Below are 16,451 nucleotides of genomic sequence, written 5' to 3'. Positions count from 1 at the left end.
TATATATATATTGTTTTTCATAGTAGCTGCACCAATTTACATTTCCACCAACAGTGCACAAGGGTTTCCTTTTCTCTATAGCCTTGCTAACACTTGTCTTTCTTGTCTTTTTGATAATAGCCATTCTAATAGGTGTGAGGTGATATTTTACTGTGGCTTTGATTTGCAGTACCTTGATGATAGTGATATTGATAATCTTTTCATGTACCTGTTAGCCATCTGTATGTCTTCTTTAGAAAAATGTCTATTCAGATCCTCTGCCCATTTTTAAATTGGATTATCTTTTAATTTTTGCCATTGTTTGAATTGTTCATATGTTTTGGATATAACCCCTTATTAGGTATATGTTTTGCAAATATTTTCTCCCACTTGGTAGATTGACTGGCCTTCCAGCTTTTAAGGAAGGGTTTATGCAAATTTGTTCTCTAGCTGAAGATTTATATTACAAATACGACACAATGCCCTATTTACCTCCGTTGAGTTTTAGAGCAGCAGGAATAGTCTCATTTTTATTGAGATATATGTGGAGGGGAGGGCTGATTGACAAAACATTTGCCTGACCACCCCCCCACCACCAATTGTAAAGGGGTTTAAAGGATAATTTTTGAAATAGGTTTGCCAAGTTTGGGTTTAGAGTTGAGCCAAAGTGAGATAATACCCAGAATGAAGGCTATACTGATGTAGGAGGATGCTGCAGTTTCTTTTTTCCTGTACAGTTAGATTCAAGTATATGCTTATACTTTGATACTAGAGTTTAAGAGGTGTGCCTGCACTGTAATCTGGGATCACTTTTAAAGGACCAGTGGAGCAGTAAAGCATCATCATGCACATTGATGTAACTGTGATAATACTTCTGTGATATTAAACCAATGCATTTGTCAGTATAAATCATGTTTCCTTTTAGCATTCCATTCCTAAGGCTGAGAGGTGAAGATTATTGCTTTAGGGAATGAGAGAGATTGGTTCCTCCTGGAACCCATAAGGTCATTGATGTGCTTTGAATCTCAAGGCTGGCTGGCTGTTGTGAGTACAAGGGCAATAATAGTGATATCCAGATAATCACAAAAAAGAAGAGCATTTTCAAATTTCCTTTAGCTCTTATTTACAAGATCCAGACATGCATTACTAGAGTGTAGAGGTTATGTTTTTTTTTTTTTCTTCTTTAATGTGTCTGGAGCAAATAAAGGAATAGGTTATAATAAAGAAGTAGAAGATTTACCCCTTCCTGTGCTCATTAGTTAATGGAAAAGTAAGACCAAGGTAAACGAAAGAATTATCCTTTGTATTTTATTGTCCTTTCTTTGGAGAGGAAATTCAAGGAGGAGTATCATGGAAGTATCTACATGTTATTAAGGAGTCCAGGAACATGGCTGTGAGGTTGTTTTGTTTTGTTTTGTTTTGTTTTGTGTGTGTGTAGTAACATAACTTCCTTGGGCATAGCTAAAGTTTGCAAACATTTAGAACAGGGATTAACAAACTTTCCTTGTTAAAACTTGGATAATACATTCTTTAGGCTTTGTGAGCTACATGGTTTTAGTTTTAACTACTCAACTATGCTGTAGTAGCACAAAAACTGTCATAGACGATGCATAAATGGATGGGTGTTGCTGTGTTTCAATAAGACTTTATTTATAAAATTAAATTGTAGGCAGGATTTGGTTTTCAGGCTATAGATCACCAATTCCCAATCCACAAGACACTTCAGATGTGAATATTTCCAACATGTCACAGGGCTTCTGTGATGGTGTGCAAGGGTGCCATGAGAACTGGTAGACAACCAGAGGACTTAAATCAAGACAGAGAGGCTACTGTTTTTAGGGAATGGTGACAGGAAATTAATGGCATGCAACTCTCCAAAATTCCCACTGCCCAACCATACTTTGATACTCCTATAGGAGGAGCATAGACAAGGAAGGACTAGAAATAAATATCTTTCACTTATGCCCACCAGCCAACAATACTGTAATGAGGCTTACTTTTTATCTTTAATATTAGAAATAATAATTTTTTTCAGGCACCTGAGTGGCTCAGTCGGTTAAGTGTCTGACTCTTGATCTCTGCTCAGGTCTTTTCAAGACACATTTGGCTCCATGCTGGGTGTGGAGCTTTCTTAAAAAAAAGAAAAGAAAAGGAAAAAAAGAAAATAATTATTTTTTTCATATTTCATATATTGAACACATTTTTTTAGAAAAATGTTTAGTTTTGATTCTGATACTCATCTGTGGGTATAAGTCTTTCTTCCATGATATTTAGTTATTGCTTCCCACCACGTCTTCCTTAATCTTTACTTACTCTCCCCAGTGCTCAACTGGTGGAGAATCACTGATCTGTCTATATAATAGTACTCAGTCAAGGGCAGGTGATGTTGCATGGTGAAAAAATAATTTTCTAGGAAACATACTTCTATATGAATAGATCCTTAATATTGTTGGAAATAGTTTAGTCCCTGTTATGCGTTGAATTATGTCTCCCCCAAAAGATATGTAAGTCTTAACCCCTAGTATTTCTGTATATGACTTTATTTGGGAATAGGGTTTTTGCCGAAGATCAAATTAAGATGAGATCATTAGTGTAGGTTCTAATCCAATGTGGTTGGTATTCATATAAAAGGGGGAAGTTTTGACACAAACAGTTATAGAAGGAAGACTGTGAAGACGTAGGGAATGCACTACCTACAGGCTAAGAAATATATAGGACAAAAACTAGCAGGGAGGCATTAAATAGATTTTCTCACAATCCTCAAATGGACCCAACCCTTCTGGAAGCTTGATTTTGGACTTCCAGACACCGCAACTGAGAGACAATACATTTCTGTTCTTTAAGCCAACTTGATTTGTGGTGCTTTGTTATGGCAGCCCCAGGAAACTAGTACAAACTCCTTCACTGTTTCCCTTTGGAGTATAGTCAAAAGTTAAAGAGCCAAACCTTCCAAATGAGCACACATGACTAAGATGCCACCCTGACTCATTCTGAAATTTCTGGTTGGTTCTTGCCAAACATCCTATTGAACACACTGAACTAATTCTACAGGTTCCTATCTACTTCTAGATAAAATTCCTTTTTTAAAAAATGATTTTTATTTATTTATTAGAGAGAGAGAGAGTATGTGATAGAGCACAAGCAGGGGGATGGCAGAGAGAGGGCAGAAGGAGAAGCAGACTCCCCACTGAACAGGGAGCCCCATGTGGGGCTGGATCCCAGGACCCAGAGATCACGACCTGAGACAGAAGCAGACACTTAACCAGCTAAGCCACCCAGACATCCCTAAAAATTCATTTTTAATTGAAATCTTTTGCAAGTATATATAAATCACAAATAAAAAGAATCACCAGATGCCTTCTGGTTTTTTCAAGGTAGGACCCCTGGTCCTCAATTTGTTCTATGTTTTTTTGTTTTGTTTTGTTTTTAAAGAGGCGCAAGGCCTAAGCCTTGAGAACCCCAGATTTTATTTTATTTTATTTTAATTTTAATTTATTTATGATTGTCACACACACACACACACACAGAGAGAGAGAGAGAGAGAGAGAGAGAGAGAGAGGCAGAGACACAGGCAGAGGGGGAAGCAGGCTCCATGCACCAGGAGCCCGACGTGGGATTCGGTCCCGGGTCTCCAGGATCGCGCCCTGGGCCAAAGGCAGGTGCCAAACCACTGCGCCACCCAAGGATCCCTGTTCTGTGTTTTTTTGTTTGTTTTTTGTTTTTGGCTCAATCTGGCCTTTTGATGCTGGCACCCAATGGAGGGAGGTCCTAATCTTGATACTATTTTTAATCTATTAAATTCTTAGTATTTCTTCCTGGAAGCCATAAGACAAAAACTCTGTATCTTTAGAGTAAAAGAGAAGTACAAAATGGGTAATTATCCTGTTAATTTAAGGGCATAATTTTAAACCCCAATGTGAATACTTTTTATTGGAATTATCCAGTTTGGCTGGATAGAAAAAGCCAAAGAAAACACAAGCATGACAGGCTTTAGCTTAGTTTCAAATCTGTGGCTTCTGCCCTCTCCGAGAGTGATTTGAGCTTTGGGGATGAATTCCTTGAGTTGCCAGGTATTCTTTAGTATACAGGAATATTTTTGTGCTGTTCTTTAGCTTGCATGCAGTGGTATTGTGTAAGCTGTACCATAGGGAGAAAGACATGATTAAAAACATTTGTGGCTCATCGTTAAATATAGAAATCATTATAATTGGATTAATTTAGGAAATACACAATGATGCCTGAGTTTCCTCTTGAGAACCAAATATACATCGAGAGCTACATTTTCAAAAAGCACAGAGTTGGCTTTCTCACATAAAAAAATACAGATTCATAATTCAGACTCCCTTAGTCCCAGGCCTCACTTAAAGAAAGCGTAACATCTGCATGCCATGTTAGGTGATATTTTTGCTTGAGTCAAATCCATCTCTTGAAATGGTGAATATGGATTTCTGCAGGTGAATATAGCACTGCTCCATGAAAATTTGGTCCTAGAGGTATAACTGGAATTTTGCAAATGCCACTGGAAGCAGTTACATCAATCCAAGGAGAAAGGAGAGTAGCAGATGTAGAAAATGTAAGTGATGGAATAGTCGTATAACAAAATACTTTCAGCATATCTTTTGTTATGTAACGTTACCCATGACATGCCTATCAGTAATATTGTCAGAGGCTGTAATTGAAGAGATATATTAATTATTACCAGTCACCTCCAGCACTCTTATGGATGGTAGAATGATGTCTTCATCAAATAATGACACTGATGTTGTCTGGTGTGCGGGGAGGCTGTGGAGACAAGATTTTTTTTCTTTTTTTTCTGTAGTTAAAGGTACTCTGGATTGGATTTTCTTTTAGCACCATTCCTACATTCCTGGACTCGAAAAACTACTGGAGATATAATGTCCAACTTTCTTCTGTCTTTTCTCTCCCTCTTTTTGGTTCTGGGTTGGGAAAAGAAAAATGAAGGGCACAGCATGGTTAACAAGCCCAGTGACGCAGGCTGGGAGGACTGAGGTAGATTCCAGATCTTTCAGCTGGATTCCCCCTTCAGTTCGGTGTGAGGGGCTTAGCTGACTGCCTCTCAGGCTGCTGCCCTCCTCCCGTTCTGTGTGTCAGTACAAAACAGGTTGAGCTAAATTAAGGCATTCGGAGCCTGCCCCTTGTTTTCACCATCTCCTCACTTAGAAGTTGTAATTTTGTAGAGGAAGGTAGGCGGTTGTTACCAGAAAGCAATAAATTTCCCACAAGTTGGAAAAGACATATATAAAGCTGTTGTTTTTAATTGGAGTTGGCAGTGTATGTTCAGAATAAAACCTGATTATTTTCACCTTCATTTTTTTCCCCAACAATTTGAGATAGTACCTGGAACTATAATAAACTTTCATATCCCCTGTATGGGCCAGGGTCTACCTGGCAAAAGTGGGAATCAAAACAGTCTTTCAAAGCTGCAGCAACAGTGTGCCTGCCATGAGCACTGCTAGAAACATTTCCCCAAATTATATGAAATGATTCCAGCAGCATGGGATGAAAAATAGAGAAGGGCCGCTAGGAGGAGGGATCCCTGGAGCAAGTTATGGGAAGGCAAACTGATGGGAAAAATCTCTAAGTGTTCTTTCGCAGATCCTTTCTATTTAGGTGGATGTGGATTTTTCTGGAACCACATTTATGTCATTACCTTGGGGTTACTCCAGAAAATTTTTCAGCTATTGAAAACTCAGATAAATAAGATGAATAGATTTGGAAGTAAGTGTTGACTTTTATTGTGTGAAGGGAGACTGGAGGCAAAAAAAAAAAAAAAAAAATCAACTGACAGTTGACTCATGACTAGTTCTTGATGACAAACCTGGTCCTGGTTAGATATTACCTGATTTCCCACTCCTGGTACTTTTATTTTATTTGATTGTCAAAACTACTAGGTTGTTAATCTAATTATGAGATTATTATGTCATTAAAATTTGATCTTCAACATCTCAGGCTATTTTGAATTATCTATCAAAATTGAATTTTAAAAAATTCCAGGTTCATTTATTTTTGAAGGAGTAATTTTTCTACTAAAGATTATGTGGAAATGTTGGACACTCACAGATGCCTTCGCAGTCCTTTGTGTCTGCAGGTGATCTCGGTATAGAGATGCCATTCCCCCCTCACAGCATTCTCTTTCCTCCCTCTCTATCTTACCCACACGCACATGTAAGAGCTTACTACCTACAAAGGATTGTCATGTTCTGCTAATTTTGGCCTAGAGTCTCCCTGGCTGTAAAATGTTTTCATGTAAAGTTCATCATTCACATCAAGGAAAGGAGACTTTGAGATTTTTCCCAAGTATTTAGTCTTGAGAAGTTTCCTTTCTACAGTCTAAATTTTCTAACGACATTTGTTCAGTATCATTAAAAATATTAATTCACCATAATCTTTCATGTCTTCCAAAGGAATTTGGAAAGTAATTCTCTTCTTCAAAACCTCAGAACATTGCATGTTGTAACTCTTATTTAAACCTTCACTATAAAACTCAAGGAATTCAAAAATTAAGTTGCCTGTGCTGTGTTTTTTTTTTTTAATTTTTTTTTAATTTTATTTATTTATGATAGTTACAGAGAGAGAGAGAGAGGCAGAGACACAGGCAGAGGGAGAAGCAGGCTCCATGCACCGGGAGCCCGATGTGGGATTCGATCCCGGGTCTCCAGGATCACGCCCTGGGCCAAAGGCAGGCGCCAAACCGCTGCGCCACCCAGGGATCCCTGTGCTGTGTTTTAAAACTTGTTTCCCTACTTGAATGTCTCTTCTTTTCCACAACACTCTTGCCTTTTATCGGCTAATTTCTGTTAGCACATAACTTGTCTTTACTGTATGTAACATGCCATTTGAAAATGTTTGAGCAATCGGAAATATCTGATTATAGGGATTCCTACTTCCTTCACTCTCAATTCCTGGTTTTGTAATGTTACTGCCTTCCCACCTTCAAATTACATTATGGCAATTCAGTCGGGCCAAGAGGTAGTAAGTATAGTGTAATGTTTAAGAAAATGGATTTTGAGGTTTGAAAGACCAATTTAGAAATGTTGCTCAGTTCATCTTAGGCAAATTATTTAATGTCTTTCTTTTTTTGGTCATCTATAAAAATGAGGATTACATTATCCGTTTCATTGCCCTGAGGATTAAATGAAATATTATGAGTAAAGTGTATTACATGCAATTAGCACTCACTGATTGTAAGACATTAACAAGAGACTGGTTTATCACTAAAAAGGTCCTGGAGATTCTGTCCTAAACTAGAAATTTCTTTGTTGGACACATTATTTTACCTTCCTATGATAATTTACCATTTTATAACTGTCATTCTAAACTGATAGAGAGTTAATCCTGATTTCTGATATGTAATGGGTGTTTTCCTATAATGGGGAAATTGCAATGTGCCCAAAGGTAATTGAATTACAAGGGACATGAGAGATCTCTGAGGGAATACAGATGAACATGTTGTGTGAGATTATATTATATTATATTATATTATATTATATTATATTATATTATAATTTTATTTTATATATAATATATAATATATATAATATATAAAATATTATATATTAAAGACTCTAACTTCAGGGATGCCTGGATGGCTTAATTGATGAAGTATCTGCTTTTGCCTCAGGTCATGATCTTGGGGTCCTGGGATTAAGCCCTGCATCTGGCTCCCTGCTCAATGGGGAGTCTGCCTCTCCCTCTCCCTCTGCTGCTCCCTCCTACTTACGTTCTCTCTCTCTCTCTCAAATAAATAAAATATTTTTTAAAAAAAGATTCTAACTTCAAATTCTATGGTTGGCTTTTCATGCTCTGAAGTGGGTGAGCTGGAACTTCTGAGACTCTCTTGGCTCATGGGTCTGCAATAAATCTTCTTGTAGAATTGGGAGAGGATTCTGTAGCAGTGGAATGTGTAGTGAGCTTCATTCAAGTTCTAACCAGTCACTTATTCCATGTATAGGGAATTTGGGACAAGTTGTTTAACCTCTTAAAGCTTCAGTTCCTAACTCTATAGATCAAATATTAATACATACCTCATCGTGTTGTTGTTAGAATTAAATGAAGTTGTATTTGTAAAATTGATCAGAACTATATTTGGTACCAATAAGAATTTAATCAATATTAGTTAAATTTTAAAAAGTGGTCTGCTCCACTGAGTCCATTGGTGAATTGCCTTATCTAAGATTTTACTAGTGATAAGGGAACCTTGTAGCACTTAGTTGTATGCAGTAACTCTGCAACTCATCTTTCTGGCACTTGGACTTGGCTTGTATCATTCTGTGAGTATGGGTCTGCTTTGGATAAAGGATATTCATATTTGGGTTGCTACTCTGAGAAGTCTTGTGTTAGGACTCTCTGTTGCTCACTCTGCCATTGTCAGAGCCTGTAGATCTGTTTGGAAGCTGTGGAGAAAGAATTTGACTTGAGTGTGAATTGCTGTGCCAAGCTGAATTGATTAAAATTCATTTAATGATTTAACAAACTTTATCAAATCTAGGATGATTTTGATTATAAAAAGGCACCATGATTGCAGAAAATATGCATTGTAGACTCTATGAAATATGGTCAGCATCAATTTTCAAGGATTTATATTCTTTGGGAACTGAATATGCTTTTTTTTAAATATTTTATTTTATTTTTATTTATTTATGATAGTCACAGAGAGAGAGAGAGAGAGAGAGAGAGGCAGAGACACAGGCAGAGGGAGAAGCAGGCTCCATGCACAGGGAGCCTGACGTGGGACTTGATCCTGGGTTTACAGGATCGCGCCCTTGGCCAAAGGCAGGCGCTAAACCACTGCACCACCCAGGGATCCCTGAATTTGCTTTGTAATGCAAGTTCTCCCTCTCTCCTCATCACCAACCTACTGGGCTGATTGGCACTTAAAACTATGGGAGAGCCTGGGAAACAAACAAGCTTTGACAAATATTTATAGATACCTCCCTTGACAGATCCAAGAAAAAATTCACATAATTTCTAAGGCAGCTATTTTAATACTACATTGAGATAATTTATTTTTTAAAAAAATGACAGTAAAAAAAAATAAATAAATAATAACAGTATAATAATAATCCCTCCTATTAAATATAACTAGGTGTAGTCATTTCTTTTGTTAGAGTGTAGAATGACTCAAAAAACTTGATGATACATTTAATAAAATACATTTGATAAAAATGGACACATTACATACAAATACTGTTATGATTGTATGTTGTTTGTATAATTATTTGGAGTGCTTTATTATAATCCTATTAAAGTCGATTATTTATTATAATTTTAATAAGACATATAATGTGTTTAATATATATTGTATCTCTTAGTTTCATAAATGTATGAAAGTATGTATATTTTTAACAACTTAGTTTGATATGGATGAAAAATGCTGAACTTGTATGGAATCTGGGCCTTTGGTTTTGCCAGTGCTTATTGGTTCCAGACCTGAAGCTCTTGTCACGCGGAGTTCTTTTCAATTTGTGATAGAAATCTCAGCTGCGGATGATTTGGCCCTCAAACTTTTCTATTCAGTCTCATCTAATCTGTTGCTACATCTGTAAATTTAAGATGACCAATGAATCTGACAAATTGGCTTCAGTCTGAAAAACAAATGCATTATGCATAGGGAATAAGACATCTTTGGTAGAATTCTAAGCTAATTTATTGAAAATGATTACAAGGGATAATATTTAACTATATATATGCACAGATACATGTGTTTGTACACATAGGAAAACTATTTAATATCATATGTCAAAATGAAACAACTATTTTCAGAAAAGTAAAGTATTAAAACCACCTTAAAGGGAGGGATTCTATACGATGGGTGTTAAGACGTGGCATAGCGACCATCCTGTATTAGTTCAGGAAATCCTGCCAAGGGCCCTGAGGAAATCATGGGTAATTATCCCAGAATCTCCTATACAGTTAGTACCTTTTTGAACACTCATTTCACCTTTTTCCTCTCACTGACCACCGGGTTCTCACTGCTACTTCCACAGTCCTCTCTAAGTGGATGTTCATTTTTCTCCCACTCCACTTACTACATACCTGTATGGTAGGTACCCACCCTGTTCCTTAAGACTGTTTCCTTTTCTCCTCCCAGCTTTGAATCCCATGTCATCTATCATTTTGTCACCTTTCCTTTGTTGAAGTCACCTACTAATCTCTGGGTCACACCTCTTCATTACTTAAAGACTTTTGCTCCTGGCTTGTCGCTTCTCAATCCAAGGCCATCCTAAGACACAATGATTTTAATGCCCTTTTTTTTGAGGAGGGGGAGGGGAGAGGGAGAGAGAGAATCTTAAGCAGGCTCCATGCCCAGTACAGAGCCTGACGTGGGGCTGCATCTCACAACCCTGAGATCGTGACCTGAGCCGAAATCAAGAGTTGGATGCTTAACTGACTGAGCCACCCAGGCACTCCAGTGATTTTAATATTCTTATAGGTGATATTATCAACCTGTAATGTAGTCTCTCGGTTCTTTATCCTCTTCCTTTAGCGATTTTGTCTCCCACCTGAGCGCATCCGTTCATTCACTGCCAAGGTCACATCCTAAACCTTCTCATTACCAAAAGCCTTCCCATAATCCTAAATTCATGTACTCTACACAGTAGTCATCACTTCCTATATTCTCAGCTCGATTCTTCTAGTATCTTTACTCCAATAATCTTTTAAGTCCTGCTGGAATCTACATCCATTGCTTCTCCTGTTTTTACTGTCTGTTACATATCTCATGTTCACACTTTCTTCCCTAGATAGCTTAAATTTCATATTCGGTTACCTCCTTTCATTCACTCTCAGCTTTTTCACCTAGTTATGAAAAGAGTGGTCTGGTAGACTTGAGGAAGTGTGTTGCTCAGATTCTTCTTTGAGAAAGAAATTGTCGAACAGTGGGGAATATAGTTGGCTGATAGTCTCCAGCCTTTAGCAGCTTTGAGTCTGCTGTGAACTCCTTGAAGTGGTCCAGTGACTCTAGCCAATGACTGAGCAAATGATGGTCTCAAGGTCTAGCCATTTCCACCCAATGTAGGACTTCTCCATTGGGCTTCCTATTCCACTAGTGGAGTTTATCCGTCTGTATCAGACGGCTCCCTCTTTGCAATCTTGCTTCCTCCTCTTTCATTTCATTTCCCGGTAAGCCTTTTACAATCCAAATTCCATCTCAACATAAGGCACAGCTGGCATAAGTACAACCGTAGTTAAGTCAGTCTCTGCTGATTTTGTACCTACACCTGGACTTTGCTGTTGGTCTCACTCTAAGTTTATGATCAAATAGGTAAGTGGGCCCTTGGTGTTACTAGGCAGTCATAGTAATTTTCTTAGTCCATTTACTATTTAACTTTTCCAAATCTTTTTTTCATATTCTGTATTTTTCTCCCACTGTCTATGTATTGACAACTCTCAAATTTGTATCTCTAGCTTAGTCCTCATTCCTAAATTCTAGACTCCTTTATCTAACGGCCCACCCACCATCTCTGTTGGAATATTTAACAAGTAACCTCAACAGATCCAAAGTAGAACTGATTCCCCCCACCATCTTCTCCAAAACTGCTGCTCCTCTAGTAGTCTCAAGCTTAGCTAATGGCAACATCATTATTCCAGTTGATTTACTAAAAATGTTATAGTCATTCTCAATGCTTCACTTTTTTCTTACAGTTTACATTCAGACTGTTACTAAATGCTATGGGTTTAGCTTCAAATATATCCTGAATCTGACTACTTCCCACCATGTCTTCTGCTGCCACCCTATTATCAGCCACCATGTCTCTTTCCTGGAGTGTTGCTTCAGTACTTTATCTGTACCATGTACTCTTAGCTCATACGCCATAATGATGCTCCCCAGAAGTGTAAAAAAAATAGATGAGGTTATGGCACTCCTCTACTTAACTCCTTTCAGTGGCTCCCACTCAGAATAAAAGCTCATAAAAGTCAACATTCTTGAAAGGATCTAAGTGTTTGGCCTGATAGGGGCACCTATTACCTCTTTGACTATTTTCCCCTTGTTTTCTTGATTCCTGGCACAAAGTCTTTTTGCTGTTCTTTGGATATCCCTGGAATCTTTCTACCTGAGAGTTTTGTCTTCTGCCCAGAATTTTCTTAACTCAAATATTCATAGTGCTCACTCTTGAACCTTCTTCAGATTGTTGTTAAAATGTGTAACTTTGTTGCCCACCATATTTCAAATTAATTGCCCTTGTCTGGCATTCCATATTCCACTTTGATGCTTCAGCTTACTTCATATGACTCATCACCATCTAGCATCCTTTGTATTTTATTTATTTATCTTACTACATGTCTTCTGCCCCAGACTATCAGTTCAGTGAGGATAGGCGTTTTTGCCTGTATTCTTTACTCCTCCACTTTCAGTACACATAACAGTAATGACATATACTCAAACATTTGATGAATATTTAAAAAAATAAATGAATTATATAATTCATTGCCCGTTATATGTCTATTGTAGGTTTCCATCATCCTGTTCATAGTTTTAGGGACTAAAAAGGAAATGCATATCTAGTTTATGCCTTTGATCTTTTTATTACCTAGCTGGACAATTTTATACTACCTTTCCATATACAAGTGAATTCATATTTTATTATAGCCCCTAATAACATGGGTTTAGACCCATAATAAGTATGTTATAATTACAGGGATATTGTCCACCTTTTTGTACCACAAAGCAGCACTTATTCTTTAGTGTCATACCTATTGGAACTCAGTAATGTTTAATTCAACCTTTCAATTGATATGTTTTGTCATGATTATTTAATAGCTTCATGTGGGTAATTCTGAATTCCAAAACAATAATATAACAGTCTATTTGAAATCAAAACTGTGTTTCTTAATCTAAACCAAAGGATATTGCAAGCATCCAGATTCTTGAGTATTTGAGTTAATTAAAATGATTTTCTATAGTAGTGACTCTGATTAAAGCAGAAGGTCTAAATAATTAGCTTTCAGCATGGAAGTTTAAACAGAAAACAATTCACAAATTTCCTTATTGCACTACTACCACTTACGTAATTCTGACTTTGCAACCTTTATCTCCAGCCCAGATCCCTTCTGAATGCCTGCCTCAGACTCATATACTTGTCTACCTACTAGATATTTTCATCTGATTGTCCCTTAATGTCTCAAATACATAACCTAGCTCCATATGCCTGTAGCTCCCTTTATTTAACTTGTTTCAGTTAATGGCATCCTCGTCTACTCAGTTACCCAAGACTGAAATTGGGCGCCTTCATAGAATCGTCTCTATGTGTATAATACTATGCTAGATGCTGACAGTGCAAAATTGATTAAGATACAGATCCTGTCCTTGGGTAGGTTATATCCAGTAGGGGGAATTGACATAAAATTATAATTTCACTTTTATTATGGTCAATGGTAAGAATGATACAGAAAAAAATCTTTTTAAATTGGGTTAGAAATTTATTGAAAAGTTCTTTCTGCTGAGTTAGTGAAGAATGGATCTTGAAGTTGTAAAGTAGGAAGAATATATCAAGGAGAGACACCAATCAAAGCAAAGACAGAGATGAATTACAAAGCTTAAAGATTGAAGTGGTATGAGCTGTTTGTATAACAGTGTATAACACAACAAATACAATGTTTATGGTAGTGAGCTTGGGACTATGAAGTTGTGTGGGTAGATAAGGACATACCATACTAAGAAGTCATGAGCAGTGGGGAATTTTAAGTAGAGGAATACATTGTCAGACTTGATTTTAAATCTATCACTTTATTGTTGTAGGGAAGATACAGCACAAAGTAGAAAAAGCCCCAGAGAGATGCATTAGGAGGCTATTGCTTTGGTCCAGGATAACAGGGACTGATCAGGATCAGTGAAAATAAGAATAGAAAGCACGTAATATATACAGGAAATAATCAGGAAAAAAATTCTGAGTATTAGGTGATTAAGCACATGGTGCTTGATGAAGAGTGAGTTAGAATAGTAGGTTTTTGTTTTGGAGAGAGAATAAAATTTTATGTTAATATCCAAGAGGAGAATGAATGAGACTTATTGGAGATACACACACACACACACACACACACACACACACACACACACAGAGATACACACACCCCAATCAAGTTAATATGCAAATCTGAAACAGAGGTAAAGGGAAATAATTGTTGAGATGGAAACCTGAGAGATTAGACTTCGAGCAAAAAAAGAAATCCAGGAAGGATATAAAGATGTGGAGAACCAGGAAAGGGACTAGAATGATTACTCACTAAGAAGCTAGTGGAACTAAATCCCAAGTATAGGTTCACTAAGATGTAGGCTGAAATCTGTCCATTGAGTCTGGGATTAGAATTTATGGGTGACTTTTAAAGAAGGAATTTATGAATGACTTGGACAAGAGTAGTTTTGGTAGGGGGGGTAGAAATAGAATTTAGATTTTTTATATGATGGATTGTATGAAACTATTGAAAAGTTGAATATAAACTATTCACTTAAAAGAGTTGGTTGACAAGAAATTACATGAAATTGAGTTTTGAATAAGAGGAAGTCCAATTTATAAGCATCTCACTGATGAGGAAACCACTGCCTATTAAGGTCATGTAATTTGTCCAAGAATACCTAATTGTAAGTGTTACACCCCAAGTCATAACTTTGATTCCAAAAACCTATTTTCATTTTGAACTTAATAGATGGAGCAACATCAGTGATACAAGTAACAAAGTGACCAGTACTATCATCACCCTACTATCCTCTCCTTTTCAACCATACTACATTTCCCTGCAGCTATATATGAACTTCATTTTAGAATTACAATTATGGCAAAGGGGAGGGTGGATCGAAGAGGAGAAGTACTATAGGCAGCAAAACGGATGCCAGGGAGGAAGGGTCATCAAAGGTGACTTGGGGTTTGCAGGTTTGTTGACTGAATTAATGGTGATAGAGTTAAAAGGAGAAGTCAAACCCCACAAGGGAGCTATATGTTGGGAAAGGAAAGGGGATGGGAGTGCATTGGAAAAGATTGTGGTGAATTTTTACACTTCCTTGGCACCTGCCAGTCTTGATGTATTGAACAGTCACAACAGTGCATTTGAGAATTCTGCAAAAATGTACCAATTTTTCATTAGTGAAATGAATTTCTATATTCAGTGTTATCTCAACTAAAATATGAACAAAAATTAAAATTTACCAGAAATTGGCTAATTTGGGACCAATTTAGTTGGTTATTGGTATCACTTATTCACTAAGATTTTAAATAGTGGATGGTCCTGAAGAGAAAAAAAATTGTAGATGAAGTGTTTTTTGTCTACATTTATCTAAGACAATATTTGTACAAAGTAATGACTTTGTACAAAATGGCTTGCTTGAAATCACTGGGGAAAACTGTATGTTGCCTAGTCACATGAAAACCCTGTTTTTCCCCCTAGAGAGAGAACCTTGATACTTTAATTGTCATGTTTATTAGAGTCCAACTATAACATGAAACTTTTTACCTGGAATTAGTCTAGGTGGCAGTGGGCAATTCGCAGAAAATAATTAAAGAAGAGTGACAGATAACTGAAACCATATAATTCGAATCTACTATTCAATCAGTACAGCTCAAAGTTCATTTTGTTTGTTTATTTATTTATAAAAGATTTTATTTATTCACAAGAGACACACAGAAAGAGAGAGAGAGGCAGAGGGAGAGAGAGAGGCAGACTCACAGCGATGAGGGCCGTGACACAGGGCTCTCTCCCAGGACCCCAGGTTCAGGACCTGAGCTGAAGGCACACACTCATCCAACTGAGCCACCCAGGCTCACCGCCCCCCTTTTTAAGATTTTATTTATTTATTTGTGAAAGATTGAAGTTCACTTTAGAGTTCATATCCTTTTCTTTTGAATCTTGAACCTTGAAAAATGGATATCCTTTCAAACCCTTTAAACTAAAAAGTCAAGTAGGGAGAGACGAAGGATATGCACTGCTATTACATTTAAAAATTATTTAAAAATTACTATCTCTGACTTCACACCAACAATCCCATTAATAGATGCTTCAGAAATCACAAAGTAGCAGACAACTAAAAAAAAATGCAACAGTAAAATTAAGAATATTCGATAAGTATCCTTTTTGCATTATTAACTTTAATCAGAGAAATGGCGTTTGGACACATGGTTCAAACATCTTAGAAATGAGTTTGACTAAGTCTTGATGTTTTCCTTATGTTTGTAAAGTGTTTATTATATATCCTGACAGCAACATCTGTACTCGTGGCCTTTATTCCTGTTGCCCCAAAGGATCAAAGTCAGAACAGTGGCAGAAATCATTTGTAAGGCAAAACCTGGGTTTTTAAAATTTTAACTATGCATTTGTTCTTCTGATATTCTTTCCTAAAGATTGGTATGAGAGCTACCAGTAGAGAAAGGGTCAGTATTAATTACAGCAGGTTTAGCTTTCCTGCATATTGCATGAGACATGAGGATAATAATAGTCTCCTATCTTGGTACTTTTGCATTATG

The 16,451-nt window shown here is 37.0% G+C and overlaps 1 long non-coding RNA gene across 14 annotated transcripts in view; it reads left to right on the top strand.

Annotated features, from left to right (window-relative positions):
- LOC112640998 (uncharacterized) overlaps positions 1–16,451 on the top strand; it is a 297,942-nt gene that overhangs the window by 139,411 nt on the left and 142,080 nt on the right. For 2 of the 14 annotated variants that reach the window (XR_007411563.1, XR_003124410.3), the window contains one exon: positions 4,434–4,552. The exons of the other annotated variants lie outside the window; for them this stretch is intronic. This is a non-coding gene — a long non-coding RNA (uncharacterized LOC112640998). The remainder of the gene's footprint in view (positions 1–4,433; positions 4,553–16,451) is intronic. 14 annotated transcript variants of the gene reach the window in all.

Source organism: Canis lupus, chromosome 6, assembly GCF_003254725.2.
Source record: "Canis lupus dingo isolate Sandy chromosome 6, ASM325472v2, whole genome shotgun sequence".
In the NCBI taxonomy this organism is placed as follows: domain Eukaryota; kingdom Metazoa; phylum Chordata; class Mammalia; order Carnivora; family Canidae; genus Canis; species Canis lupus.
Note: the sequence above shows the minus strand (reverse complement) of the source record. Positions and strands in the feature narration are given on the sequence as shown.